This window comes from Carcharodon carcharias, chromosome 9 (genome assembly GCF_017639515.1).
Source record: "Carcharodon carcharias isolate sCarCar2 chromosome 9, sCarCar2.pri, whole genome shotgun sequence".
Classification (NCBI taxonomy): Eukaryota; Metazoa; Chordata; class Chondrichthyes; order Lamniformes; family Lamnidae; genus Carcharodon; species Carcharodon carcharias.
The window spans coordinates 83,729,569-83,757,292 of record NC_054475.1 but is presented as its reverse complement, the minus strand read 5'-3'; positions in this window follow the sequence as shown (position 1 = coordinate 83,757,292).

Below are 27,724 nucleotides of genomic sequence, written 5' to 3'. Positions count from 1 at the left end.
GGCGGCAGAGACACAGGAAAAAGATTGCGAGGGGATCAGAGACACGGGATAAAAGAGCACGAGGAGAGCAGAGTCATAGGATAAAAGAGTGTGAGGAGGGCAGCAGAGACACAGGATAAAAGAGCGTGAGGAGAGTGGAGACACAGGATGAAAGTACGAAGAAAGCACTGGAGACACAGGATAAAAGAGTCCGGGAGAGTGGCAGAGACAAAGGATGAAAGAGTCTGAGGAGAGCAGCAGAAATACAGGACAGAAGAGCGTGAGGACAGCAGTAGAAAAACAGGACAAAAGAGCGATAGGAGAATGGAGACACAGGATAAAAGAGTGAGAGGAGAGCGGAAACAGAGGATGAAAGAGCGCAAGGAGAGTGGAGACACAGGATAAAAGAGCGAGAGATGAGCGGAAACACAGGATAAAAGAGCAAGAGGAGAGCAGAGACACAGGATACAAGAGCGTGAGGAGAACAGCAGGGACACAGTATAAAAGAGCGCGAGGAGAGCGGAGACATAGGATAAAAGAGTGCGAGGAGTGCGGAGACAAAGGATAAGCATGTGAGGAGAGCAGAGACACAGGATAAAAGAGCGTGACGAGGGCGGCAGGGACACAGGATAAAAGAGCATGAGGCGGGCAGCAGAGACACAAGATAAAAGAGTGCGAGGAGAGCAGAGACATAAGTTAAAATAGCGCGAGGAGTGCGGAGACACAGGATTAAAGAGCGTGAGGAGAGCAGAGGCACAGGATAAAAGAGTGTGAAGAAGGCGGCAGAGACACAGAATAAAAGAGCACTAGGGGAGTGGAGGCACAGGATAAAAGAGTCCGAGGAGAGCGGCGGAGCCACAGGATAGAAGAGCATGTGGTGAGAGGAGACACAGGATAAAAGAGCGTGAGTAGAGCAGAGATACAGGATAAAAGAGTGCGAGGAGAGCGGAGACACAGGATAAAAGAGCGCGAGGAGAGCAGAGACACAGGATAAAAGAGGGTGAGGAGGACAGAGACACAGGATAAAAGAGCAAGATGTGAGCGGCAACATTGGATAAAAGAGCGAGAGGAGAGCAGAGACACAGGATAAAAGAGCATGAAGTGGACAGCAGAGACACAGGATAAAGTAGCGCAAGGAGAGCGGAGATACAGGATAAAAGAGGGCAAGGAGAGTGGAGACACAGGATAAAAGAGCGTGAGAGGGTGGCAGAGACACAGGATAAAAGAGCAAGAGGGGAGTGGAGGCACAGGGTAAAAGAGATGGTGGAGAGTGGCTGAGACAAAGGATAGAAGAGAATGTGGTGAGAGGAGACAGAGGATAAAAGAGCGTGAGGAGAGCAGAGACAGAGTATAAAAGAGCATGAGGACGGCAGCAGACACACAGGATAAAAGACTGCGAGGATGAAAGAGTCCAAGGAGAGCGGCAGAGACACAGGATAAAAGAGCATGAGGAGAGCAGAGACACAGGATAAGAGAGCGTGAGGAGGGCGGCATAGTCACAGGATAAAAGAGCACAAGTGGAGTGGAGACACAGGATAAAAGCGCGTGAGGAGGACAGAGACACAGGATAAAAGAACAAGACTTGAGCGGAAACACAGGATAAAAGAGCGAGAGGAGAGCAGAGACACAGGATAAAAGAACGGGTGGAGACCAGGGCCAACGGTTAAAAGAACGCGAGGAGGGCGGCAGAGACAGAGGATAAAAGACCGTGTTGAGAGCAGAGACACAGGATAAAAGAGCGTGAGGAGAGCCAAGACATAGGATAATAGAGTGTCAGGAGGGCAGCAGAGACACAGGATAAAAGAGCACGAGGGGAGTGGAGACAAAGGATAAAAGATTCCGTGAACCGTGACGGAGACACAAGATAAAAGAGTACAAGGAAAGCACTTGAGACATAGTATGAAAGAGTCTGAGGAGAGTGGCGGAGACACAGGATATACGAGCATGAGGAGAGAGGAGACAGAGGATAAAAGAGCATCAGAAGAGAAGACACACAGGATAAAAGAGACTCAGGAGGGCAGCAGAAACACAGGATAAAAGTGCAAGCAGAGCGGAGAGACAAATTAATGAACATGAGGGGAATGGAAACACAGGATAAAAGCAGAGTCATCAGATAAAAGTGTGTGTGGAGGGCAGCAGAGACACAGGATAGAAGAGCACGAGGAGAGCGGAGACACAGGATAAAACAGCATCAGGAGGGCGGCAGAGACACAGGAGGAAAGAGCACAAGGATAGTGGAGACACAGGATAAAAGAGTGAGTGGAGAGCAGGGACACAGGATAACAGAGCGTGAGGAGGGTGGCAGAGACACAGGATAAAAGAGCACAAGTGGAGTGGAGACACAGGATAAAAGCGCGTGAGGAGAGCAGAGACACAGGATAAAAGAACTCGAGCAGAGCAGAGACATAGGATAAAAGTGAGTGAGGAGGGCAGCAGAGACACAGGATAAAAGAGCACGAAGGGAGAGAAGACACAGGATAAAAGAGTCCGAGGAGAGCGGAGATACAGGATAAAAACGCAAGGAGAGTGGAGACACAGGATAAAAGAGCATGAGGAGAGTGGGGACACAGGATAGAAGAATGTGAGGAGAGCAGAGACACAGGATAAAAGAGCATGAGGAGAGCAGAGTCATAGGATAAAAGAGCGTGAGGAGGGCAGCAGAGACACAGGATAAAAGAGCGCAAGGAGAGCGGAGACCCAGGATAAAAGAGCGTGAGGAGAGCAGAGACACAGGATAAAAGCGCGTGAGGAGAGTGGAGACACAGGATGAAAGAGTCGGGGGAGAGTGGCAGAGACAAAGGATAAAAGGGTCCGAGGAGAGCAGCAGACATACAGGACAGAAGACCGTGAGGACAGCAGCAGAGAAACAGGACAAAAGAGCGATAGGAGAATGGAGACACAGGATAAAAGAGTGAGAGGTGAGCGGAAACAGAGGATGAAAGAGCGCAAGGAGAGTGGAGCCACAGGATAAAAGAGCGAGAGATGAGCGGAAACACAGGATAAAAGAGCAAGAGGAGAGCAGAGACACAGGATAAAAGAACGTGAGGAGCACAGCAGGGACACAGGATAAAAGAGTGGTGGAGAGCGGAGACATAGGATAAAAGAGTGCGAGGAGTGCGGAGACAAAGGATAAGCACGTGAGGAGAGCGGAGACACAGGATAAAAGCGCGTGACAAGAGCGGCAGAGACACGGGATAAAAGAGCATGAGGGGAGTGGAGGCACAGGATAAAAGAGCATGAGGCGGGCAGCAAAGACACAGGATAAAAGATTGCAAGGAGAGCAGAGACACAAGATAAAATAACGTGAGGAGTGCGGAGACACAGGATTAATGAGCGTGAGGAGAGCAGTGGCACAGGATATAAGAGCGTGAAGAGGGCGGCTGAGACACAGAATAAAAGAGCACTAGGAGAGTGGAGGCACAGGATAAAAGAGTCCGAGGAGAGCGGCAGATACACAGGATAGAAGAGCATGTGGTGAGAGGAGACACAGGATAAAAGAGCGTGAGTAGAGCAGAGACACAGGATAAAAGAGTGCGAGGAGAGCGGAGACACAGGATAAAAGAGTACAAGGAGAGCAGAGACACAAGATAAAAGAGCGTGAGGAGAGCAGAGACACAGGATAAGAGAGCGTGAGGAGGGTGGCATAGTCACAGGATAAAAGAGCACAGTGGAGTGGAGACACAGGATAAAAGTGTGTGAGGAGGACAGAGACACAGGATAAAAGAGCGAGACTTGAGCAGAAACACAGGATAAAGAGCGAGAGGAGAGCAGAGACACAGGATAAAAGAGCATGAAGAGGGCAGCAGAGACACAGGAGGAAAGAGCAAGAGGAGAGTGGAGACACAGTATAAAAGAGCGAGTTGAGAGCAGTGCCACCGGATAAAAGAGCATGAGGAGGGCGGCAGATACATAGGATAAAAGAGCGTGTTGAGAGCAGAGACACAGGATAAAAGAGCGCGAGGAGAGCGGAGACACAGGATAAAAGAGCGCGAGGTGAGCCAAGACATAGGTTAAAAGGGTGTCAGGAGGTCAGCAGAGACACAGTATAAAAGAGCACAAGGGGAGAGGAGACAAAGGATAAAAGATTCCGTGAACTGTGACGGAGACACAAGATAAAGGATTACAAGGAAAGCACTGGAGACACAGTATGAAAGAGTCTGAGGAGAGTGGCGGAGACACAGGATATAAGAGCATGAGGAGAGAGGAGACAGAGGATAAAAGAGCGTCAGGAGAGAAGACACATAGGATAAAAGAGTGTCAGGAGGGCAGCAGAAACACAGGATAAAAGTGAAAGTAGAGCGGAGAGACAGGATAAAAGAGCATGAGGGGAGTGGAAACACAGGATAAAAGAGCGTGAGGAGGGCAGCAGAAACAGAGGATAAAAGTGCACAAGGGGACTGGAGACAAAGGATAAAAGATTCCGCGAGCAGTGACGGAGACACAAGATAAAACAGTGTGAAGAAAGCACTGGAGACACAGGATGAAAGAGTCCAAGGAGAGCGGCAGAGACACAGGATAAAAGAGCGAGAGGAGAGGGGAGAGAGTGGATGAAGGATCATCAGGAGGGCGACAGAGACATGGGATAAAAGAGCGTGTTGAGAGCAGAGACAAAGGATAAAAGAGCACGAGGTGAGCAGAGTCATCGGATAATAGTGTGTGAGGAGGGCAGCAGAGATGCAGGGTAAAAGAGCGCGAGGAGAGCAGAGACACAGGATAAAACAGCGTCAGGAGGGCGGCAGAGACACAGGAGGAAAGAGCACAAGGAAAGTGGAGACACAGGATAAAAGAGTGAGAGGAGAGCAGGGACACACGATAAAAGCGCGTGAGGAGAGTGGATACACAGGATGAAAGTACGAAGAAAGCACTGCATACTGGATAAAAGAGTCCGGGGAGAGTGGCAGGGACAAAGGATAAAAGGGTCCGAGGTGGGCCGCAGACATACACGACAGAAGAGCGTGAGGACAGGGGCAGAGAAACAGGACAAAAGAGCGATAGGAGAATGGAGACACAGGATAAAAGAGTGAGAGGAGAGCGGAAACGCAGTATGAAAGAGCGCAAGGAGAGTGGAGACACAGGATAAAAGAGTGCGAGATGAGTGGAAACACAGGATAAAAGAGTAAGAGGAGAGCAGAGACACAGGATAAAAGAGCGTGAGGAGGGCAGCAGAGACACAGGATAAAGAAGCGCGAGGAGAGCGGAGACATAGGATAAAAGTGAATGAGGAGGGCAGCAGAGACACAGCATAAAAAAGCAAGAGGGGAGTGGAGACACAGGATAAGAGAGTGCGAGGAGAACGGAGACACAGGATAAAACTGCGAGGAGAGTGGAGACACAGGATAAAACAGCTTGAGGAGAGCAGAGTCACAGAATAAAACTGCAAGGTGAGTGGAGACACAGGATAAAAGAGCATGTGGAGAGCGGGGACACAGGATAGAAGAGTGTGAGGAGAGCAGAGACACAGGATAAAAGAGCACGAGAAGAGCAGAGTCATAGGATAAAAGAGTGTGAGGCGGGCAGCAGAGACACAGGATAAAAGAGCACGAGGAGAGCGGAGACCCAGGATAAAAGAGCGTGAGGAGAGCAGAGACACAGGATAAAAGCGTGTGAGGAGAGTGGAGACACAGGATGAAAGTACGAAGAAAGCACTGGAGACACAGGATAAAAGAGTCCGGAGAGAGTGGCAGAGACAAAGGATAAAAGGGTCCGAGGAGAGCAGCAGACATACAGGACAGAAGAGCGTGAGGAAAGCGACAGAGAAACAGGACAAAAGAGCGATAGGAGAATGGAGACACAAGATAAAAGAGTGAGAGGACAGCGGAAACACAGGATGAAAGAGCGCAAGGAGAGTGAGACACAGGATAAAAGAGCGAGAGATGAGCGGAAACACAGGATAAAAGAGCAAGAGGAGAGCAGAGACACAGGATAAAAGTGCGTGAGGAGCACAGCAGGGACACAGGATAAAAGAGCGCGAGGAGAGCGGAGACATAGGGTAAAAGAGTGCGAGGAGTGCGGAGACAAAGGATAAGCACGTGAGGAGAGCGGAGACACAGGATAAAAGTGCGTGACAAGGGCGGCAGAGACACAGGTTAAAAGAGCATGAGGGGAATGGATGCACGGGATAAAAGAGCATGAGGCGGGCAGCAGAGACACAGGATAAAAGAGTGCGAGGTGAGCAGAGACACAAGATAAAATAGTGCGAGGAGTGCGGAGACACAGGGTTAAAGAGCGTGAGGAGAGCAGAGGCACAGGGTAAAAGAGCGTGAGGAGGGCGGCAGAGACACAGGATAAAAGAGCATGAGGGCAGTGGAGACAAATGATAAAAGAATCCGCGAAGAGTGACGGAGTCACAAGTTAAAAGAGTACAAGGAAAGCACTGGAGACACAGTAAGAAAGAGTCTGAGGAGAGTGCCAGAGACACAGGATATACGAGCATGAGGAGAGCGGAGACAGAGGATAAAAGAGCGTCAGGAGAGCATAGACATAGGGTAATAGATTCTGTGGAGAGCGACGGAGACACAAGTTAAAAGTGTATGAAGAAAGCACTGGAGACACAGGAAACAAGAGTCAAAGGAGAGTGGCATAGATACAGGATACAAGAGTCCAAGGAAAGCGGCAGAGAAACAGGTTGAAAGAGTCCAAGGAGAACGGCAGAGACACAGGATAAAAGAGCAAGAGGAGAGGGGAGAGAGAGGATAAAAGAGCATCAGGAGGTTAGCAGAGACACAGGAGGAAAGAGCAAGACGAGAGTGGAGACACAGGATAAAAGAGCGAGAGGAGAGCAGGGACAACGGATAAAAGAGCATGAGGAGGGCGGCAGAGACACAGGATAAAAGATTGCGAGGGGATCAGAGACACGGGATAAAAGAGCACGAGGAGAGCAGAGTCATAGGATAAAAGAGTGTGAGGAGGGCAGCAGAGACACAGGATAAAAGTGCGTGAGGAGAGTGGAGACACAGGATGAAAGTACGAAGAAAGCACTGGAGACACAGGATAAAAGAGTCCGGGGAGAGTGGCAGAGACAAAGGATAAAAGGGTCTGAGGAGAGCAGCATAAATACAGGACAGAAGAGCGTGAGGACATCAGTAGAGAAACAGGACAAAAGAGCGATAGGAGAATGGAGACACAGGATAAAAGAGTGAGACGAGAGCGGAAACACAGGATGAAAGAGCGCAAGGAGAGTGGAGACACAGGATAAAAGAGCGAGAGATGAGCGGAAACACAGGATAAAAGAGCAAGAGGAGAGCAGAGACACAGGATAAAAGAGGGTGAGGAGAACAGCAGGGACACAGGATAAAAGAGTGAGAGGAGAGCGGAAACACAGGATCAAAGCGCGCAAGGAGAGTGGAGACACAGGATAAAAGAGCGAGAGATGAGCGGAAACACAGGATAAAAGAGCAAGAGGAGAGCAGAGACACAGGATAAAAGAGGGTGAGGAGAACAGCAGGGACACAGGATAAAAGAGTGCGAGGAGTGTGGAGACAAAGGATAAGCACCTGAGGACAGCGGAGACACAGGATAAAAGAGTGTGACGAGGGCGGCAGTGACACAGGTTCAAAGAGCATGAGGGGAGTGGAGGCACAGGATAAGAGAGTCCGAGGAGAGTGGCGGAGACACAGGATAGAAGAGCATGTGGTGAGAGGAGACACAGGATAAAAGAGCCTGAGTAGAGCAGAGATACAGGGTAATAGAGTGCGAGGAGAGCGGAGACACAGGTTAAAAGAGCGAGATGTGAGCGGAAACATTGGATAAAAGAGCGAGAGGAGAGCAGAGACACAGGATAAAATAGCGCAAGGAGAGCGGAGATACAGGATAAAAGAGTGCAAGGAGAGTGGAGGCACAGGATAAAAGAGCGTGAGAGGGCGGCAGAGACACAGGATAAAAGAGCAAGAGGGGAGTGGAGGCACAGGATAAAAGAGATGGAGGAGAGTGGCTGAGACAAAGGATAGAAGAGAATGTGGTGAGAGGAGACAGAGGACAAAAGAACGTGAGGAGAGCAGAGACACAGGATAAAAGAGCATGAGGACGGCAGCAGACACACAGGATAAAATACAGCGAGGATGAAAGAGTCCAAGGAGAGCGGCAGGGACACAGGATAAAAGAGCGTGAGGAGAGCAGAGACACAGGATAAGAGAACGTGAGGAGGGCGGCATAGTCACAGGATAAAAGAGCACAAGTGGAGTGGAGACACAGGATAAAAGTGCGTGAGGAGGACAGAGACACAGGATAAAAGAGCGAGACTTGAGCGGAAACACAGGATCAAAGAGCGAGAGGAGAGCAGAGACACAGGATAAAAGAGCGTGAAGAGGGCAGCAGAGACACAGGAGGAAAGAGCACGAGGAGAGTGGTGACACAGGATAAAAGTGCGAGTGGAGAGCAGGGCCAATGGATAAAAAAGCGTGAGGAGGGCGGCAGAGACAGAGGATAAAAGACCGCGTTGAGAGCAGAGACACAGGATAAAAGAGCGCGAGGAGAGCCAAGACATAGGATAAAAGAGTGTCAGGAGGGCAGCAGAGACACAGGATAAAAGAGCACGAGGGGAGTGGAGACAAAGGATAAAAGATTCCGTGAACTGTTACGGAGACACAAGATAAAAGAGTACAAGGAAAGCACTTGTGACATAGTATGAAAGAGTCTGAGGAGAGTGGTTGAGACACAGGATATAAGAGCATGAGGAGAGAGGAGACAGAGGATCAAAGAGTGTCAGGAGAGAAGACACATAGGATAAAAGAGTGTCAGGAGGGCAGCAGAAACACAGGATAAAAGTGCAAGGAGAGTGGAGAGACAGGATAAATGAACATGAGGGGAGTGGAAACACAGGATAAAAGTGCAAGGAGAGCGGAGAGACAGGATAAATGAAGATGAGGGGAATGGAAACATAGGATAAAAGCAGAGTCATCGGATAAAAGTGTGTGAGGAGGGCAGCAGAGACACAGGATAGAAGAGCGCGAGGAGAGCGGAGACACAGGAGAAAACAGCATCAGGAGGGCGGCATAGACACAGGAGGAAAGAGCACGAGGAAAGTGGAGACACAGGATAAAAGAGTGAGTGGAGAGCAGGGACACAGGATAAAAAAGCGTGAGGAGGATGGCAGAGACACAGGATAAAAGAGCGTGAGGAGAGCAGAGGCACAGGACAAAAGAACTCGAGCAGAGCAGAGACATAGGATAAAAGTGAGTGAGTAGGGCTGCAGAGACACAGGATAAAAGAGCACGAGGGGAGAGAAGACACAGGATAAAAGAGTGCGAGGAGAGCGGAGATACAGGATAAAACAGCTTGAGGAGAGCAGAGTCACGGAATAAAACTGCAAGGTGAGTGGAGACACAGGATAAAAGAGCATGAGGAGAGCGGGGACACAGGATAGAAGAGCGTGAGGAGAGCAGAGACACAAGATAAAAGAGCACGAGGAGAGCAGAGTCATAGGATAAAAGAGTGTGAGGAGGGCAGCAGAGACACAGGATAAAAGAGCACGAGGAGAGCGGAGACCCAGAATAAAAGAGCGTGAGGAGAGCAGAGACACAGGATAAAAGCGCGTGAGGAGAGTGGAGACACAGGATGAAAGTATGAAGAAAGCAGAGACACAGGATAAAAGAGTCGGGGGAGAGTGGCAGAGACAAAGGATAAAAGGGTCCAAGGAGAGCAGCAGACATACAGGACAGAAGAGCGTGAGGAGCACAGCGAAGACATAGGTTAAAAGAGTGCGAGGAGTGCGGAGACAAAGGATAAGTACGTGAGGAGAGCGGAGACACAGGATAAAAGAGCGTGACAAGGGCGGCAGAGACACAGGTTAAAAGAGCATGAGGGGAGTGGACGCACTGGAAAAAAGAGCATGAGGCGGGCAGCAGAGACACAGGATCAAAGAGTGCGAGGAGAGCAGAGACACAAGATAAAATAGCGTGAGGAGTGCAGAGACACAGGATTACAGAGTGCGAGGAGAGCAGACGCACAGGATAAAAGAGCGTGAAGAGGGCGGCAGAGACACAGAATAAAAGAGCACTAGGGGAGTGGAGGCACGGGATTAAAAAGTCCGAGGTGAGTGGCGGAGACACAGGATAGAAGAGCATGTGGTGAGAGGAGACACAGGATAAAAGGGCGTGAGTAGAGCAGAGACACAGGATAAAAGAGCGTGAGGAGACCGGAGACACAGGATAAAAGAGCGTGAGGAGAGCAGAGACACAGGATAAGTGAGCGTGATAAGGGCGGCATAGTCACAGGATAAAAGAGCACAAGTGGAGTGGAGACATAGGATAAAAGCGCGTGAGGAGGACAGAGACACAGGAAAAAAGAGCGAGACTTGAGCAGAAACACAGGATAAAAGAGCGAGAGGAGAGCAGAGACACAGGATAAAAGAGCGTGAAGAGGACAGCAGAGACACAGGATAAAAGAGCAAGAGGGGAGTGGAGGCACAGGATAAAAGAGATGGAGGAGAGTGGCTGAGACAAAGGATAGAAGAGCATGTGGTGAGCGGAGACAGAGGACAAAAGAGCATGAGGAGAGCAGAGACACAGGATAAAAGAGCATGAGGAGGGCAGCAGACACACAGGATAATAGACTGCAAGAAGATCGGAGACATAGGATAAAAGACCGCGAGAAGAGCGGAGACACAGGATAAAAGAGCACAAGGGAGTGGAGGCACAGGGTAAAAGAGTGCGAGGAGTGCGGAGACAAAGGATAAGCATGTGAGTAGAGCCGAGACACAGTATAAAAGTGCATGAGGAGGGCAGCAGAGACACAGCATAAAAGAGCAGGAGAGGAGTGGAGGCACAGGATAAAAGAGCGTGAGGAGAGCAGAGACACAGGATAAAAGAATGCGAGGAGAGCAGAGACACAAGATAAAATAGCGCGAGGAGTGCGGAGACACAGGATTAAAGAGCATGAGGAGAGCAGCGGCACAGGGTAAAAGAGCGTGAGGAGGGCGGCAGAGACACAGGATAAAATAGCGAAGGAGTGCGGAGACACAGGATTAAAGAGCATGAGGAGAGCAGAGGCACAGGGTAAAAGAGCGTGAGGAGGGCGGCAGAGACACAGGATAAAAGAGCATGAGGGCAGTGGAGACAAATGATAAAAGAATCCGCGAAGAGTGACGATGTCACAAGATAAAAGAGTACAAGGAAAGCACTGGAGACACAGTAAGAAAGAGTCTGAGGAGAGTGCTAGAGACACAGGATATAAGAGCATGAGGAGAGCGGAGACAGAGGATAAAAGAGCGTCAGGAGAGCATAGACATAGGGTAATAGAGCCTGTGGAGACCGATGGAGACACAAGTTAAAAGTGTATGAAGAAAGCACTGGAGACACAGGAAACAAGAGTCAAAGGAGAGCGGCATAGATACAGGATACAAAAGTCCAAGGAAAGCGGCAGAGAAACAGGATGAAAGAGTCCAAGGAGAGTGGCAGAGACACAGGATAAAAGAGCAAGAGGAGAGGGGAGAGAGAGGATAATAGAGCATCAGGAGGTTGGCAGAGACACAGGAGGAAAGAGCAAGACAAGAGTGGAGACACAGGATAAAAGAGCGAGGAGAGCAGGGACAACGGATAAAAGAGCATGAGGAGGGCGGCAGAGACACAGGATAAAAGATTGCGAGGGGATCAGAGACACGGGATAAAAGAGCATGAGGAGAGCAGAGTCATAGGATAAAAGAGTGTGAGGAGGGCAGCAGAGACACAGGATAAAAGACCGTGAGGAGAGTGGAGACACAGGATGAAAGTACGAAGAAAGCACTGGAGACACAGGATAAAAGAGTCCGGGGAGAGTGGCAGACACAAAGGATAAAAGGGTCTGAGGAGAGCAGCATAAATACAGGACAGAAGAGCGTGAGGACAGCAGTAGAGAAACAGGACAAAAGAGCGATAGGAGAATGGAGGCACAGGATAAAAGAGCATGAGGAGAGCGGAGACACAGGATAAAAGAACGTGACGAGGGCGGCAGGGACACAGGATAAAAGAGCATGTGGGGAGTGGAGGCACAGGATAAAAGCATGAGGGGAGTGGAGGCACAGGATAAAAGAGCATGAGGCGGGCAGCAGAGACACAAGATAAAAGAGTGCAAGGAGAGCAGAGACACAAGTTAAAATAGCGTGAGGACTGCAGAGACACAGGATTAAAGAGCGTGAGGAGAGCAGAGGCACAGGGTAAAAGAGTGTGAAGAGGGCGTCAGAGACACAGAATAAAAGAGCACTAGGGGAGTGGAGGCACAGGATAAAAGAGTCCGAGGAGAGTGGCGGAGACACAGGATAGAAGAGCATGTGGTGAGAAGAGACACAGGATAAAAGAGCGTGAGGAGAGCAGAGACACAGGATAAAAGAGGGTGAGGTGGACAGAGACACAGGATAAAAGAGCGAGATGTGAGAGGAAACATTGGATAAAAGAGCGAGTGGAGAGCAGAGACACAGGATAAAAGAGCGTGAAGTGGACAGCAGAGACACAGGATAAAATAGCGCAAGGAGAGCAGAGATACAGGATAAAAGAGGGCAAGGAGAGTGGAGACACAGGATAAAAGAGCGTGAGAGGGCAGCAGAGACACAGGATAAAAGAGCAAGAGGGGAGTGGAGGCACAGGATAAAAGAGATGGAGGAGAGTGGCTGAGACAAAGGATAGAAGGGAATGTGGTGAGCGGCGACAGAGGACAAAAGAACGTGAGGAGAGCAGAGACACAGGATAAAAGAGCATGAGGAGGGCAGCAGACACACAGGATAAAAGACTGCGAGGATGAAAGAGTCCAAGGAAAGCGTCAGAGACACAGGATAAAAGAGCGTGAGGAGAGCAGAGACACAGGATAAGAGAGCGTGAGGAGGGCAGCATAGTCACAGGATAAAAGAGCACAAGTGGAGTGGAGACACAGGATAAAAGCGCGTGAGGAGGACAGAGACACAGGATAAAAGAGCGAGACTTGAGCGGAAACACAGGATAAAAGAGCGAGAGGAGAGCAGAGACACAGGATAAAGCAACATGAAGAGGGCAGCAGAGACACAGGATAAAAGTGCGAGTGGAGAGCAGGGCCAACGGATAAAAGAGCGTGAGGAGAGCGGCAGAGACAGAGGATAAAAGACCGTGTTGAGAGCAGAGACACAGGATAAAAGAGCGCGAGGAGAGCCAAGACATAGGATAAAAGAGTGTCAGGAGGGGAGCAGAGACACAGGATAAAAGAGCACGAGGGGAGAGAAGACACAGGATAAAAGAGTGCGAGGAGAGCGGAGATACAGGATAAAACCGCGAGGAGAGTGGAGACACAGGATAAAACAGCTTGAGGAGAGCAGAGTCACAGAATAAAACTGCAAGGTGAGTGGAGACACAGGATAAAAGAGCGTGAGGAGAGCGGGGACACAGGATAGAAGAGCGTGAGGAGAGCAGACACACAGGATAAAAGAGCACGAGGAGAGCAGAGTCATAGGATAAAAGAGTGTGAGGAGGGCAGCAGAGACACAGGATAAAAGAGCACGAGGAGAGCGGAGACCCAGAATAAAAGAGCGTGAGGAGAGCAGAGACACAGGATAAAAGCACGTGAGGAGAGTGGAGACACAGGATGAAAGTATGAAGAAAGCGGAGACACAGGATAAAAGAGTCGGGGGAGATTGGCAGAGACAAAGGATAAAAGGGTCCGAGGAGAGCAGCAGACATACAGGACAGAAGAGCGTGAGGACAGCGGCACAGAAACAGGACAAAAGAGCAATAGGAGAATGGAGACACAGGATAAAAGAGTGAGAGGAGAGCAGAGACACAAGATAAAATAGCATGAGGAGTGCAGAGACACAGGATAAAAGAGCGTGAGTAGAGCAGAGACACAGGATAAAAGAGCATGAGGAGAGCAGAGACACAGGATAAAAGAGCGTGAGGAGAGCAGAGACACAGGATAAGTGAGCGTGATGAGGGCGGCATAGTCACAGGATAAAAGAGCACAAGTGGAGTGGAGACATAGGATAAAAGCGCGTGAGGAGGACAGAGACACAGGAAAAAAGAGCGTGAAGAGGACAGCAGAGACACAGGATAAAAGAGCAAGAGGGGAGTGGAGGCACAGGATAAAAGAGATGGATGAGAGTGGCTGAGACAAAGGATAGAAGAGCATGTGGTGAGCGGAGACAGAGGACAAAAGAGTGTGAGGAGAGCAGAGACACAGGATAAAAGAGCATGAGGAGGGCAGCAGACACACAGGATAATGGTCTGCAAGGAGATCGGAGACATAGGATAAAAGACCGCGAGAAGAGCGGAGACACAGGATAAAAGAGCACGAGGGAGTGGAGGCACAGGGTAAAAGAGTGCGAGGAGTGCGGAGACAAAGGATAAGCACGTGAGTAGAGCCGAGACACAGTATAAAAGAGCATGAGGAGGGCGGCAGAGACACAGGTTAAAAGAGCGTGAGGCGAGCAGAGACACAGGATAAAAGAGTGCGAGGAGAGCAGAGACACAAGATAAAATAGCGCGAGGAGTGCGGAGACACAGGATTAAAGTGCGTGAGGAGAGCAGAGGCACAGGGTAAAAGAGCGTGAGGAGGGCGGCAGAGACACAGGATAAAAAAGCATGAGGGCAGTGGAGACAAATGATAAAAGAATCCGCGAAGAGTGACGGAGTCACAAGATAAAAGAGTACAAGGAAAGCACTGGAGACACAGTAAGAAAGAGTCTGAGGAGAGTTCCAGAAACACAGGATGTAAGAGCATGAGGAGAGCGGAGACAGAGGATAAACGAGCATCAGGAGAGCATAGACATAGGGTAATAGAGTCTGTGGAGAGCGACGGAGACACAAGTTAAAAGTGTATGAAGAAAGCACTGGAGACACAGGAAACAAGAGTCAAAGGAGAGCGGCATAGATACAGGATACAAGAGTCCAAGGAAAGCGGCAGAGAAACAGGATGAAAGAGTCCAAGGAGAGCGGCAGAGACACAGGATAAAAGAGCAAGAGGAGAGGGGAGAGAGAGGATAAAAGAGCATCAGGAAGTTGGCAGAGACACAGGAGGAAAGAGCAAGACAAGAGTGGAGATACAGGATAAAAGAGCGAGGAGAGCAGGGACAACGGATAAAAGAGCATGAGGAGGGCGGCAGAGACACAGGATAAAAGATTGTGAGGGGATCAGAGACACAGGATAAAAGAGCATGAGCAGAGCAGAGTCATAGGATAAAAGAGTGTGAGGAGGGCAGCAGAGACACAGGATAAAAGAGCGCGAGGAGAGCGGAGACCCAGGATAAAAGAGCGTGAGGAGAGTGGAGACACAGGATGAAAGTACGAAGAAAGCACTGGAGACACAGAATAAAAGAGTCCGGGGAGCTTGGCAGAGACAAAGGATAAAAGGGTCTGAGGAGAGCAGCAGAAATACAGGACAGAAGAGCGTGAGGACAGCAGTAGAGAAACAGGACAAAAGAGCGATAGGAGAATCGAGACACAGGATAAAAGAGTGAGAGGTGAGCAGAAACACAGGATGAAAGAGCGCAAGGAGAGTGGAGACACAGGATAAAAGAGCGTGAGGAGAACAGCAGGGACACAGGATAAAAGAGCGCGAGGAGAGCGGAGACATAGGATAAAAGAGTGCGAGGAGTGCGGAGACAAAGGATAAGCACCTGAGGAGAGCGGAGACACAGGATAAAAGAGCGTGACGAGGGCGGCAGGGACAAAGGTTCAAAGAGCATGAGGGGAGTGGAGGCACAGGATAAAAGAGCATGACGAGGGTGGCAGGGACACAGGATAAAAGACCATGTGGGGAGTGGAGGCACAGGATAAAAGAACATGAGGGGAGTGGAGACACAGGATAAAAGAGCATGAGGCGGGCAGCAGAGATGCAAGATAAAAGAGTGCGAGGAGAGCAGAGACACAAGTTAAAATAGTGCGAGGAGTACAGAGACACAGGATTAAAGAGCGTGAGGAGAGCAGAGGCACAGGATAAAAGAGCGTGAAGAGGGCGGCAGAGACACAGAATAAAAGAGCATTAGGGGAGTGGAGGCACAGGATAAAAGAGTCCGAGGTGAGTGGCGGAGACACAGGATAGAAGAGCATGTGGTGAGAGGAGACACAGGATAAAAGAGCGTGAGTAGAGCAGAGATACAGGATAAAAGAATGTGAGGAGAGCGGAAACACAGGATAAAAGAGCGCGAGGAGAGCAGAGACACAGGATAAAAGCGCGTGAGGAGAGTGGAGACACAGGATGAAAGCACGAAGAAAGCGGAGACACAGGATAAAAGAGTCGGGGGAGAGTGGCAGAGACAAAGGATAAAAGGGTCCGAGGAGAGCAGCAGAAATACAGGACAGAAGAGTGTGAGGACAGCGGCAGAGAAACAGGACAAAAGAGCGATAGGAGAATGGAGACACAGGATAAAAGAGTGAGAGGTGAGCGGAAACACAGGATGAAAGAGCGCAAGGAGAGTGGAGACACAGGATAAAAGAGCAAGAGGAGAGACACAGGATTAAAGAGCGTGAGGAGCACAGCAGGGTCACAGGATAAAAGAGCGCGAGGAAAGCGAAGACATAGGATAAAAGAGTGCGAGGAGTGCGGAGACAAAGGATAAGCACGTGAGGAGAGCGGAGACACAGGATAAAAGAGCATGACAAGGGCGGCAGAGACACAGGTTCAAAGAGCATGAGGGGAGTGGACACACTGGAAAAAAGAGCATGAGGCGGGCAGCACAGACACAGGATCAAAGAGTGCGAGGAGAGCAGAGACACAGGATAAGTGAGCGTGATGAGGGCGGCATAGTCACAGGATAAAAGAGCACAAGTGGAGTGGAGACATAGGATAAAAGCGCGTGAGGAGGATGGAGACACAGGAAAAAAGAACGAGACTTGAGCAGAAGCACAGGATAAAAGTGCGAGAGGAGAGCAGAGACACAGGATAAAAGAGCGTGAGGAGAGCAGAGACACAGGATAAGTGAGCATGATGAGGGCGGCATAGTCACAGGATAAAAGAGCACAAGTGGAGTGGAGACATAGGATAAAAGCGCATGAGGAGGATGGAGACACAGGAAAAAAGAACGAGACTTGAGCAGAAGCACAGGATAAAAGTGCGAGAGGAGAGCAGAGACACAGGATAAAAGAGCGTGAAGAGGACAGCAGAGGCACAGGATAAAAGAGCACAAGGGGAGTGGAGGCACAGGATAAAAGAGTGCGAGGTGTGCGGAGACAAAGGATAAGCACGTGAGTAGAGCCGAGACACAGGATAAAAGAGCGTGAGGAGGGCGGCAGAGATACAGGATAAAAGAGCGTGAGTGGAGTGGAGGCACAAGATAAAAGAAAATGAGGAGGGCAGCAGAGACACAGCATAAAAGAGCACGAGAAGAGTGGAGGCACAGGATAAAAGATCGTGAGGAGAGCAGAGACACAGGATAAAAGAGCATGAGGAGAGCAGAGACCCAGGATAAAAGAGCAGTAGGAGAGCAGAGACACAGGATAAAAGAGCACGAGGTGAGTGGAGACAAATGATAAAAGAATCCGCGAAGAGTGACGGAGTCACAAGATAAAAGAGTACAAGGAAAGCACTGGAGACGCAATATGAAAGAGTCTGAGGAGAGTGGCAGAGACATAGTTTATAGGAGCATGAGGAGAGCGGAGACAGAGGATAAAAGAGCATCAGTAGAGAATAGACATAGGGTAATAGAGTCTGTGGAGAGCGACGGAGACACAAGATAAAAGTGTATGAAGAAAGCACTGGAGACACAAGAAACAAGAATCAAAGGAGAGCGGCATATTTACAGGATACAAGAGTCCAAGGAGAGCGGCAGAGAAATAGGATGAAAGAGTCCAAGGAGAGCGGCAGAGACACAGGATAAAAGAGCAAGAGGAGAGGGGAGAGAGAGGATAAAAGAGCGAGAGCAGAGCAGGGACAACGGATAAAAGAACGTGAGGAGGGCGGCAGAGACACAGGATAAAAGATTGCGAGGGGATCAGAGACAGGGGATAAAAGAGCACGAGGAGAGCAGAGTCATAGGATAAAAGAGTGTGAGGAGGGCAGCAGAGACACAGGATAAAAGAGCGCGAGGAGAGCGGAGACCCAGGATAAAAGAGCATGAGGAGAGCAGAGACACAGGATAAAAGCGCGTGAGGAGAGTGGAGACATAGGAAGAAAATACGAAGAAAGTACTGGAGACACAGGATAAAAGAGCGTGAAGTGGACAGCAGAGACACAGGATAAAATAGCGCAAGGAGAGCGGAGATACAGGATAAAAGAGTGCAAGGAGAGTGGAGACACAGGATAAAAGACCATGAGAGGGTGGCAGAGACACAGGATAAAAGAGCAAGAGGGGAGTGGAGGCACAAGATAAAAGAGATGGAGGAGAGTGGCTGAGACAAAGGATAGAAGAGAATGTGGTGAGAGGGGACAGAGGATAAAAGAGCATGAGGAGAGCAGAGACACAGGATAAAAGAGCATGAGGAGGGCAGCAGACACACAGGATAAAAGACTGCGAGGAGAGCGGAGACATAGGATAAAAGAGTGCGAGAAGAGCGGAGACACAGGATATAAGAGCATGAGGGGAGTGGAGGCACAGGATAAAAGAGTCCGAGGAGAGTGGCGGAGACAGAGGATAGAAGAGCATGAGGAGAGCGGAGACAGTGGATAAAAGAATGCAAGGAGAGCACAGACACAGGATAAAAGAGCATGAGGAAGGCAGCAGAGATACAGGAGGAAAGAGCATGAGGAGAGTGGAGACACAGGATAAAAGAGCGAGAGGAGAGCAGGGACACTGGAAAAAAGAGCGTGAGGAGGGCGGCAGAGACATAGGATAAAAGAGCACAAGGGGAGTGGAGACAAAGGATAAAAGATTCCGCGAACAGTGACGGAGTCACAAGATAAAAGAGTACAAGGAAAGCACTGGAGACGCAATATGAAAGAGTCTGAGGAGAGTGGCAGAGACACAGGATATAGGAGCATGAGGAGAGCGGAGACAGAGGATAAAAGCGCGTCAGTAGAGAATAGACATAGGGTAATAGAGTCTGTGGAGAGCGACGGAGACACAAGATAAAAGTGTATGAAGAAAGCACTGGAGACACAGGAAACAAGAGTCATAGGAGAGCGGCATAGAAACAGGTTACAAGAGTCCAAGGAGAGCGGCAGAGAAACAGGATGAAAGAGTCGAAGGAGAGCGGCAGAGACACAGGATAAAAGAGCGAGAGCAGAGCAGGGACAACGGATAAAAGAAAGTGAGGAGGGAGGCAGAGACACAGGATAAAAGATTGCGAGGGGATCAGAGACACGGGATAAAAGAGCACGAGGAGAGCAGAGTCATAGGATAAAAGAGTGTGAGGAGGGCAGCAGAGACACAGGATAAAAGAGCGCGAGGAGAGCAGAGACACAGGATAAAAGCGCGTGAGGAGAGTGGAGACATAGGAAGAAAGTACGAAGAAAGTACTGGAGACACAGGATAAAAGAGTCCGGGGAGAGTGGCAGAGACAAAGCATAAAAGGGTCTGAGGAGAGCAGCATAAATACAGGACAGAAGAGCGTGAGGACAGCGCAGAGAAACAGGACAAAAGAGCGATAGGAGAATGGAGACACAGGATAAAAGAGTGAGAGGAGAGCAGAAACACAGGATGAAAGAGCGCAAGGAGAGTGGAGACACAGGATAAAAGAGCAAGAGATGAGCGGAAACACAGGATAAAAGAGCAAGAGGAGAACGGAGACACAGGATAAAAGAGCGTGAGGGGAGTGGAGGCACAGGATAAAAGAGCATGAGGCGGTCAGCAGAGACACAAGATAAAAGAGTGCGAGGAGAGCAGAGACACAAGAAAAAATAGCGCGTGGAGTGCGGAGACACAGGATTAAAGAGCATGAGGAGTGCAGAGGCACAGGATAAATGAGCGTGAAGAGGACGGCAGAGATAAAGAATAAAAGAGCACTAGGGGAGTCGAGGCACAGGATAAAAGAGTCCGAGTAGAGTGGCGGAGACACAGGATAGAAGAGCATGTGGTGAGAGGAGACACAGGATAAAAGAGCGTGAGTAGAGCAGAGTTACAGGATAATAGAGTGCGAGGAGAGCGGAGACACAAGATAAAAGAGCGTGAGGAGAGCGTAGACACAGGATAAAAGAGCGAGACATGAGTGGAAACATAGGATAAAAGAGCGAGAGGAGCGCAGAGGCACAGGATAAAAGAGCGTGAAGTGGACAGCAGAGACACAGGATAAAATAGCGCAAGGAGAGTGGAGACACAGGATAAAAGACCATGAGAGGGTGGCAGAGACACAGGATAAAAGAGCAAGAGGGGAGTGGAGGCACAGGATAAAAGAGATGGAGGAGAGTGGCTGAGACAAAGGATAGAAGAAAATGTGGTGAGAGGAGACAGAGGATAAAAGAGCATGAGGAGAGCAGAGACACAGGATAAAAGAGCATGAGGAGGGCAGCAGACACACAGGATAAAAGACTGCGAGGACAGCGGAGATATAGGATAAAAGAGTGCGAGAAGAGCAGAGACACAGGATAAAAGAGTCCGAGGAGAATGGCAGAGACAGAGGATAGAAGAGCATGAGGAGAGCGGAGACAGTGGATAAAAGAATGCAAGGAGAGCACAGACACAGGATAAAAGAGCGAGAGGAGAGCAGGGACACCGGAAAAAAGAGCGTGAGGGTGGCGGCAGAGACATAGGATAAAAGAGCGCGAGGAGAGCGGAGACACAGGATAAAAGAGCACAAGGGGAGTGGAGACAAAGGATAAAAGATTCCGCGAACAGTGACGGAGACACAAGATAAAAGAGTACAAGGAAAGCACTGGAGACACAGTATGAAAGAGTCTGAGGAGAGTGGCGGAGTCACACGATATAAGAGCATGAGGAGAGTGGAGACAGAGGATAAAAGAGCGTCAGGAGAGAAGACACATAGGATAAAAGAGTGTCAGGAGGGCAGCAGAAACATAGGATAAAAGTGCAAGGAGAGCGGAGAGACAGGATAAAAGAGCATGAGGGGAGTGGAAACAGAGGATAAAAGAGCATGAGGTGAGTGGAGACAAAGGATAAAAGATTCCGCGAGCAGTGACGGAGACACAAGAAAAGACAGTATGAAGAAAGCACTGGAGACACAGGATGTAAGAGTCCAAGGAGAGCGGCAGAGACACAGGATAAAAGAGCTTGAGGAGAGCAGAGACACAGGATAAGAGAGCGTGAGGCGGGCGGCATATTCACATGATAAAAGAGCACAAGTGGAGTGGAGACACAGGATAAAAGCGCATGAGGAGGACAGAAACACAGGATAAAAGAGTGAGACTTGAGCGGAAACACAGGATAAAACAGCGAGAGGAGAGCAGAGACACAGGATAAGAGAACGTGAGGAGGGCGGCATAGTCACAGGATAAAAGAGCACAAGTAGAGTGGAGACACAGGATAAAAGCGCGTGAGGAGAACAGAGACACAGGATAAAAGAGCGAGACATGAGCGGAAACACAGGATAAAAGAGCGAGAGGAGAGCAGAGACACAGGATAAAAGTGCGTGAAGAGGACAGCAGAGACACAGGATAAAATAGCGCAAGGAGAGCGGAGATACAGGATAAAAGAGTGTGAGGAGAGTGGAGACACAGGATAAAAGAGCGTGAGGAGGGCGGCAGAGACACAGGATAAAAGAGCAAGAGGGGAGTGGAGGCACAGGATAAAAGAGATGGAGGAGAGTGGCTGAGACAAAGGGTAGAGGTGGGGGTTGGGTGGCCCTTTTGGGGACATAGTCTCGGGGTGGGTGGGGGGGGTGGTGAGAGGAGACAGAGGATGAAAGAGTGTGAGGAGAGCAGAGACAGAGTATAAAAGAGCATGAGGAGGGCAGCAGACACACAGGATAAAAGACTGCGAGGAGACCGGAGACATAGGATGAAAGAGCGCGAGAAGAGCGGAGACACAGGATAAAAGAGCATGAGGGGAGTGGAGGCACAGGATAAAAGAGTCCGTGGAGAGTGGTGGAGACACAGGATAGAAGAGCATGAGGAGAGCGGAGACAGTGGATAAAAGAATGCGAGGAGAGCAGAGACACAGGATAAAAGAGCGCGAGGAGGGCCAAGACATAGGATAAAAGAGTGTCAGGAGGGCAGCAGAGACACACGATAAAAAAGCACGAGGGGAGTGGAGAAAAAGGATAAAATATTCCGCGAACAGTGATGGAGACACAAGATAAAAGAGTACAAGGAAAGCACTGAAGACACAGTATGAAAGAGTCTGAGGAGAGTGGCGGAGACACACGATATAAGAGCATGAGGAGAGTGGAGACAGAGGATAAAAGAGCGTCAGGAGAGAAGACACACAGGATAAAAGAGTGTCAGGAGGGCAGCAGAAACACAGGATAAAAGTGCAAGGAGAGCGGAGAGACAGGATAAAAGAGCATGAGGGGAGTGGAAACACAGGATAAAAGAGCGTGAGGACAGCAGCAGAGACACAGGATAGAAGAGCACAAGGGGAGTGGAGACAAAGGATAAAAGATTCCGCGAGCAGTGACGGAGACACAAGGTAAAACATTATGAAGAAAGCACTGGAGACACAGGATGAAAGAGTCCAAGGAGAGCGGCAGAGACACAGGATAAGAGTCTGAGGAGAGGGGAGAGAGAGGATGAAAGATCATCAGGAGGGTGGCAGAGCCACTGGATAAAAGAGCGTGTTGAGAACAGAGACACAGGATAAAAGAGCACGAGGTGAGCAGAGTCATCGGATAAAAGTGTGTGAGGAGGGCAGCAGAGACACAGGATAAAAGAGCGCGAGGAGAGCAGAGACACAGGATAAAACAGCGGCTGGAGGGCGGCAGAGACACAGGAGGTAAGAGCACAAGGAAAGTGGAGACACAGGATAAAAGAGTGAGAGGAGAGCAGGGACAAAGGATAAAAGAACGTGAGGAGGGTGGCAGCGACACAGGATAAAAGAGCGTGAGGAGAGCAGAGACACAGCTTAAAAGAGCATGAGGGGAGCAGAGACACAGGAAAAAAGAGCTCGAGCAGAGCAGAGACATAGGATAAAAGTGAGTGAGGAGGGCAGCAGAGACACAGGATAAAAGAGCACGAGGGGAGTGGAGACACAGAATAAAAGAGTGCGAGGAGAGCGGAGACACAGGATAAAAGAGCGCGAGGGGAGTGGAGACACAGGATAAAAGAGCGTGAGGAGTGTGGAGACACAAGATAAAACAGCTTGAGGAGAGCAGAGACACAGAATAAAACTGCAAGGAGAGTGGAGACACAGGATAAAAGAGCATGAGGAGAGCAGGGACGCAGGATAGAAGAGTGTGAGGAGAGCGGAGACACAGGATAAAAGAGCACGAGAAGAGCAGAGACACAGGATAAAACCACAAGGACAGCGGAGACACTAGATACAGGAGCATGAGGGGAGCAGAGACAGAGGACAAAAGAGCATGAGGGGAGCAGAGACACAGGACAAAAGAGCGTGAGGAGAGCAGAGACATAGCATAAAAGTGTGTGAGGAGGGCAGCAGAGACACAGGATAAAACAGTACGAAGAAAGCACTGGAGACATAGAATAAAAGAGTCCAAGGAGAGCGGCATAAACACAGGATAAAAGAGTCCAAGGAGAGAGGCAGTGACACAGGGTGAAAGAGTCCAAGGAGAGCGACAGAGACATAGGATAAAAAAGTCCGAGGACAGCAACAGAGACACAGGATAAAAGAGCGAGAGGAGAGGGGAGACAGAGGATAAAAGAGTGAGAGGAGAGCAGAGACACAGGATAAATGAGCGTGAGGAGGGCAGCAGAGTCACAGGATAAAAGAGGGTGAGAAGAGCGGAGCCACAGGATAAAAGAGCGCGAGGAGAGCGCAGACACATGATAAAAGAGCACGAGGAGAGTGGAAACAAAGGATAAAAGAGCGTCAGGAGGGCGGCAGAGACACAGGAGGAAAGAGCACGAGGAGAGTGGAGACACAGGATAAAAGAGCATGAGAAGAGCAGAGACACAGAATAAAAAAGTGCGAGGAGAGCAGCAGAGACACAGGATTAAAAAAGTCCGAGGAGAGCGGCAAAGACACAGGATAGAAGAGTGTGAGGTGAGCAGAGACACAGGATAAAAGAGCGTGAGGAGAGCAGAGACACAGGATAAAACAGCGTCAGGAGGGCAGCAGAGACACAGGAGGAAAGAGCACAAGGAAAGTGGAGACACAGGATAAAAGAGTGAGAGGAGAGCAGGGACAAAGGATAAAAGAGTGTGAGGAGGGTGGCAGAGACACAGGATAAAAGAGCGTGAGGAGAGCAGAGACACAGCATAAAAGAGCATGAGGGGAGCGGAGACACAGGATAAAAAAGCTCGAGCAGAGCAGAGACATAGGATAAAAGTGAGTGAGGAGGGCAGCAGAGACACAGGATAAAAGAGCACGAGGGGAGTGGAGACACAGAATATAAGAGTGCGAGGAGAGCGGAGACACAGGATAAAAGAGCGCGAGGGGAGTGGAGACACAGGATAAAAGAGAGTGAGGAGTGTGGAGACACAAGATAAAACAGCTTGAGGAGAGCAGAGACACAGAATAAAACTGCAAGGAGAGTGGAGACACAGGATAAAAGAGCATGAGGGGAGCGGGGACACAGGATAGAAGAGTGTGAGGAGAGCGGAGACACAGGATAAAAGAGCACGAGAAGAGCAGAGACACAGGATAAAACCACAAGGACAGCGGAGACACTGGATATAGGGGCATGAGGGGAGCAGAGACAGAGGACAAAAGAGCATGAGGAGAGCAGAGACATAGCATAAAAGTGTGTGAGGAGGGCAGCAGAGACACAAAATAAAAGAGTATGAAGAAAGCACTGGAGACATAGAATAAAAGAGTCCAAGGAGAGCAGCATAGACACAGGATAAAAGAGTCCAAGGAGAGCGGCAGTGACACAGGGTGAAAGAGTCCAAGGAGAGCGACAGAGACACAGGATAAAAAAGTCCGAGGACAGCAACAGAGACACAGGATAAAAGAGCGAGAGGAGAGGGGAGACAGAGGATAAAAGAGTGAGAGGAGAGCAGAGACACAGGATGAAAGAGCGTGAGGAGGGCAGCAGAGACACAGAAGGGAAGAGCACGAGGAAAGTGGAGACACATGATAAAAGAGCGAGAGGAGAGCCGAGACACAGGATAAAAGAGTGCGAGCAGAGCGCAGACACATGATAAAAGAGCACGAGGAGAGTGGAGACAAAGGATAAAAGAGCGTCAGGAGGGCGGCAGAGACACAGGAGGAAAGAGCACGAGGAGAGTGGAGACACAGGATAAAAGAGCATGAAAAGAGCAGAGACACAGAATAAAACTGCGAGGACAGTGGAGACACAGGATAAAAGAGCATGAGGAGAGCGGAGATGCAGGATAAAACCGCGAGGACAGCGGAGACACAGGATACAGGAGTGAGAGGGGAGCAGAGACACAGGGCAAAAGAGCATGAGGAGAGCAGAGACATTGCATAAAAGTGTGTGAGGAGGCAGCAGAGACACAGGATAAAAGAGCATGAGGAGAGTGGAGATACAAGTTAAAAGAGAGCAAGGACAGCGAAGACACAGGATAAAAGAGTACAAAGAAAGCACTGGAGACATAGGATAAAAGAGACCAAGGAGAGCATAGACACAGGATAAGAGAGTCCAAGGAGAGCGGCAGTGACACAGGGTGAAAGAGTCCGAGGAGAGCGGCAGAGACACAGGATAAAAAAGTGTGAGGAGAGCAGCAGAGACACAGGATTAAAAAAGTCCGAGGCGAGCTGCAGAGACACAGGATAGAAGAGTGTGAGGAGAGCAGAGACACAGGATAAAAGAGCGCGAGGAGAGCGGAGACACAGGATAAAACCGCAGGGACAGCGGAGACACAGGATACAGGAGCATGAGGGGAGCAGAGACACAGGACAAAAGAGCATGAGGGGAGCAGAGACACAGGACAAAAGAGCATGAGGAGAGCAGAGACATAGCATAAAAGTGTGTGAGGAGGGCAGCAGAGACACAGGATAAAAGAGTACGAAGAAAGCACTGGAGACATAGAATAAAAGAGTCCAAGGAGAGCGGCATAGACACAGGATTAAAGGGTCCAAGGAGAGCGGCAGTGACACAGGGTGAAAGAGTCGGAGGAGAGCGGCAGAGATACAGGTTAAAAATGTCCGAGGACAGCAACAGAGACACAGGATAAAAGAGCGAAAGGAGAGGGGAGACAGAGGATAAAAGAGTGAAAGAAGAGCAGAGACACAGGATAAAAGAGTGTGAGGAGAGCGGAGACACAGCATAAAAGAGCATGAGGAGAGCAGAGACACAGGATAAAAGAGCGTGAGGAGGGCAGCAAAGACACATGATAAAAGAGCGTCAGGAGGGCGGCAGAGACACAGGAGGAAAGAGCACGAGGAGAGTGGAAACACAGGATAAAAGAGCGTGAGGATAGCAGAGACACAGCATAAAAGAACATGACAGGAGCGGAGACACAGGATAAAAGAGGACAAGCAGAGCGGAGACATAGGATAAAAGAGTGCGAGGAGAGCGGAGACACAGGATAAAAGAGTGTGAGGAGGGCAGCAGAGACACAGCATAAAAGAGCACAAGGGGAGTGGAAGCAAAGCATAAAAGATTCCGCGAAGAGTGACGGAGACACAAGATAAAAGAGTACAAGGAAAGCACTGCAGACACAGGTTAAAAGAGTCCGAGGAGTGTGGCGGAGACACGGGATAGAAGAGCATGAGTAGAGTGGAGACAGTGGATAAAAGAGTGCGAGGATAGTGCAGGCACAGGATAGAAGAGTCCGTTAAGAGTGACGGAGACACAAGATTAAAGAGTAAAAGGGAAGCACAGGAGACCACAGGATAGAACAGCACAAGTAGAGTGGAGACACAGGGTAATAGAGTCTGTGGAAAGCGACGGGGACATAAGATAAAAGAGTACGAAGAGGGCACTGGAGACCACGGGATAAAAGAGTCTGAGGAGTGCGGCAGAGACACAGGACAGAAAAGCATGTGGACAGCGGCGGAGGCACAGGATAAAAGAGTGTGAGGAGAGCAGAGACAGAGGAAAAAAAGAGCATGATGTGGGTGGCAGAGACACAGGATGAAAGAACTAGAGGAGAGCAGAGACACAGGATTAAAGAGTGTGAGGAGAGCGGAGACACAGGATAAAAGAGCGTCAGGAGGGGGCAGAGGCACCGGAGGAAAGAGCAGGAGGAGAGTGGAGACACAGGATAAAAGAGCGAGAGGAGAGCAGAGACACAGGATAAAAGTGTGTGAGGAGGGCAGCAGAGACACAGGATAAAAGAGCATGAGGAGAGCGGAGATACAGGTTAAAAGAGAGCAAGGACAGCGAAGACACAGGATAAAAGAGTACGAAGAAAGCACTGGAGACATAGGATAAAAGAGACCAAGGAGAGCATAGACACAGGATAAAAGAGTCCAAGGAGAGCGGCAGAGACACAGGATTAAAAAAGTCCGAGGAGAGCAGCAGAGACACAGGATTAAAAAAGTCCGAGGAGACCGGCAGAGACACAGGATAAAAGAGCGAGAGGAAAGGGGAGACAGAGGATAAAAGAGTGAGAGGAGAGCAGGAACACAGGATAAAAGAGCGTGAGGATAGCAGAGACACAGCATAAAAGAGCATGACAGGAGCGGAGACACAGGATAAAAGAGCACAAGCAGAGCGGAGACATAGGATAAAAGAGTGCGAGGAGAGCAGAGACACAGGATAAAAGAGCGTGAGGAGAGCGGAGACACAGGATAAAAGAGCGTGAGGAGGGCAGCAGAGACACAGCATAAAAGAGCACGAGGGGAGTGGAAGCAAAGCATAAAAGATTCCGCGAAGAGTGACGGAGACACAAGCTAAAAGAGTACAAGGAAAGCACTGCAGACACAGGTTAAAAGAGTCTGAGGAGTGTGGCAGAGACACGG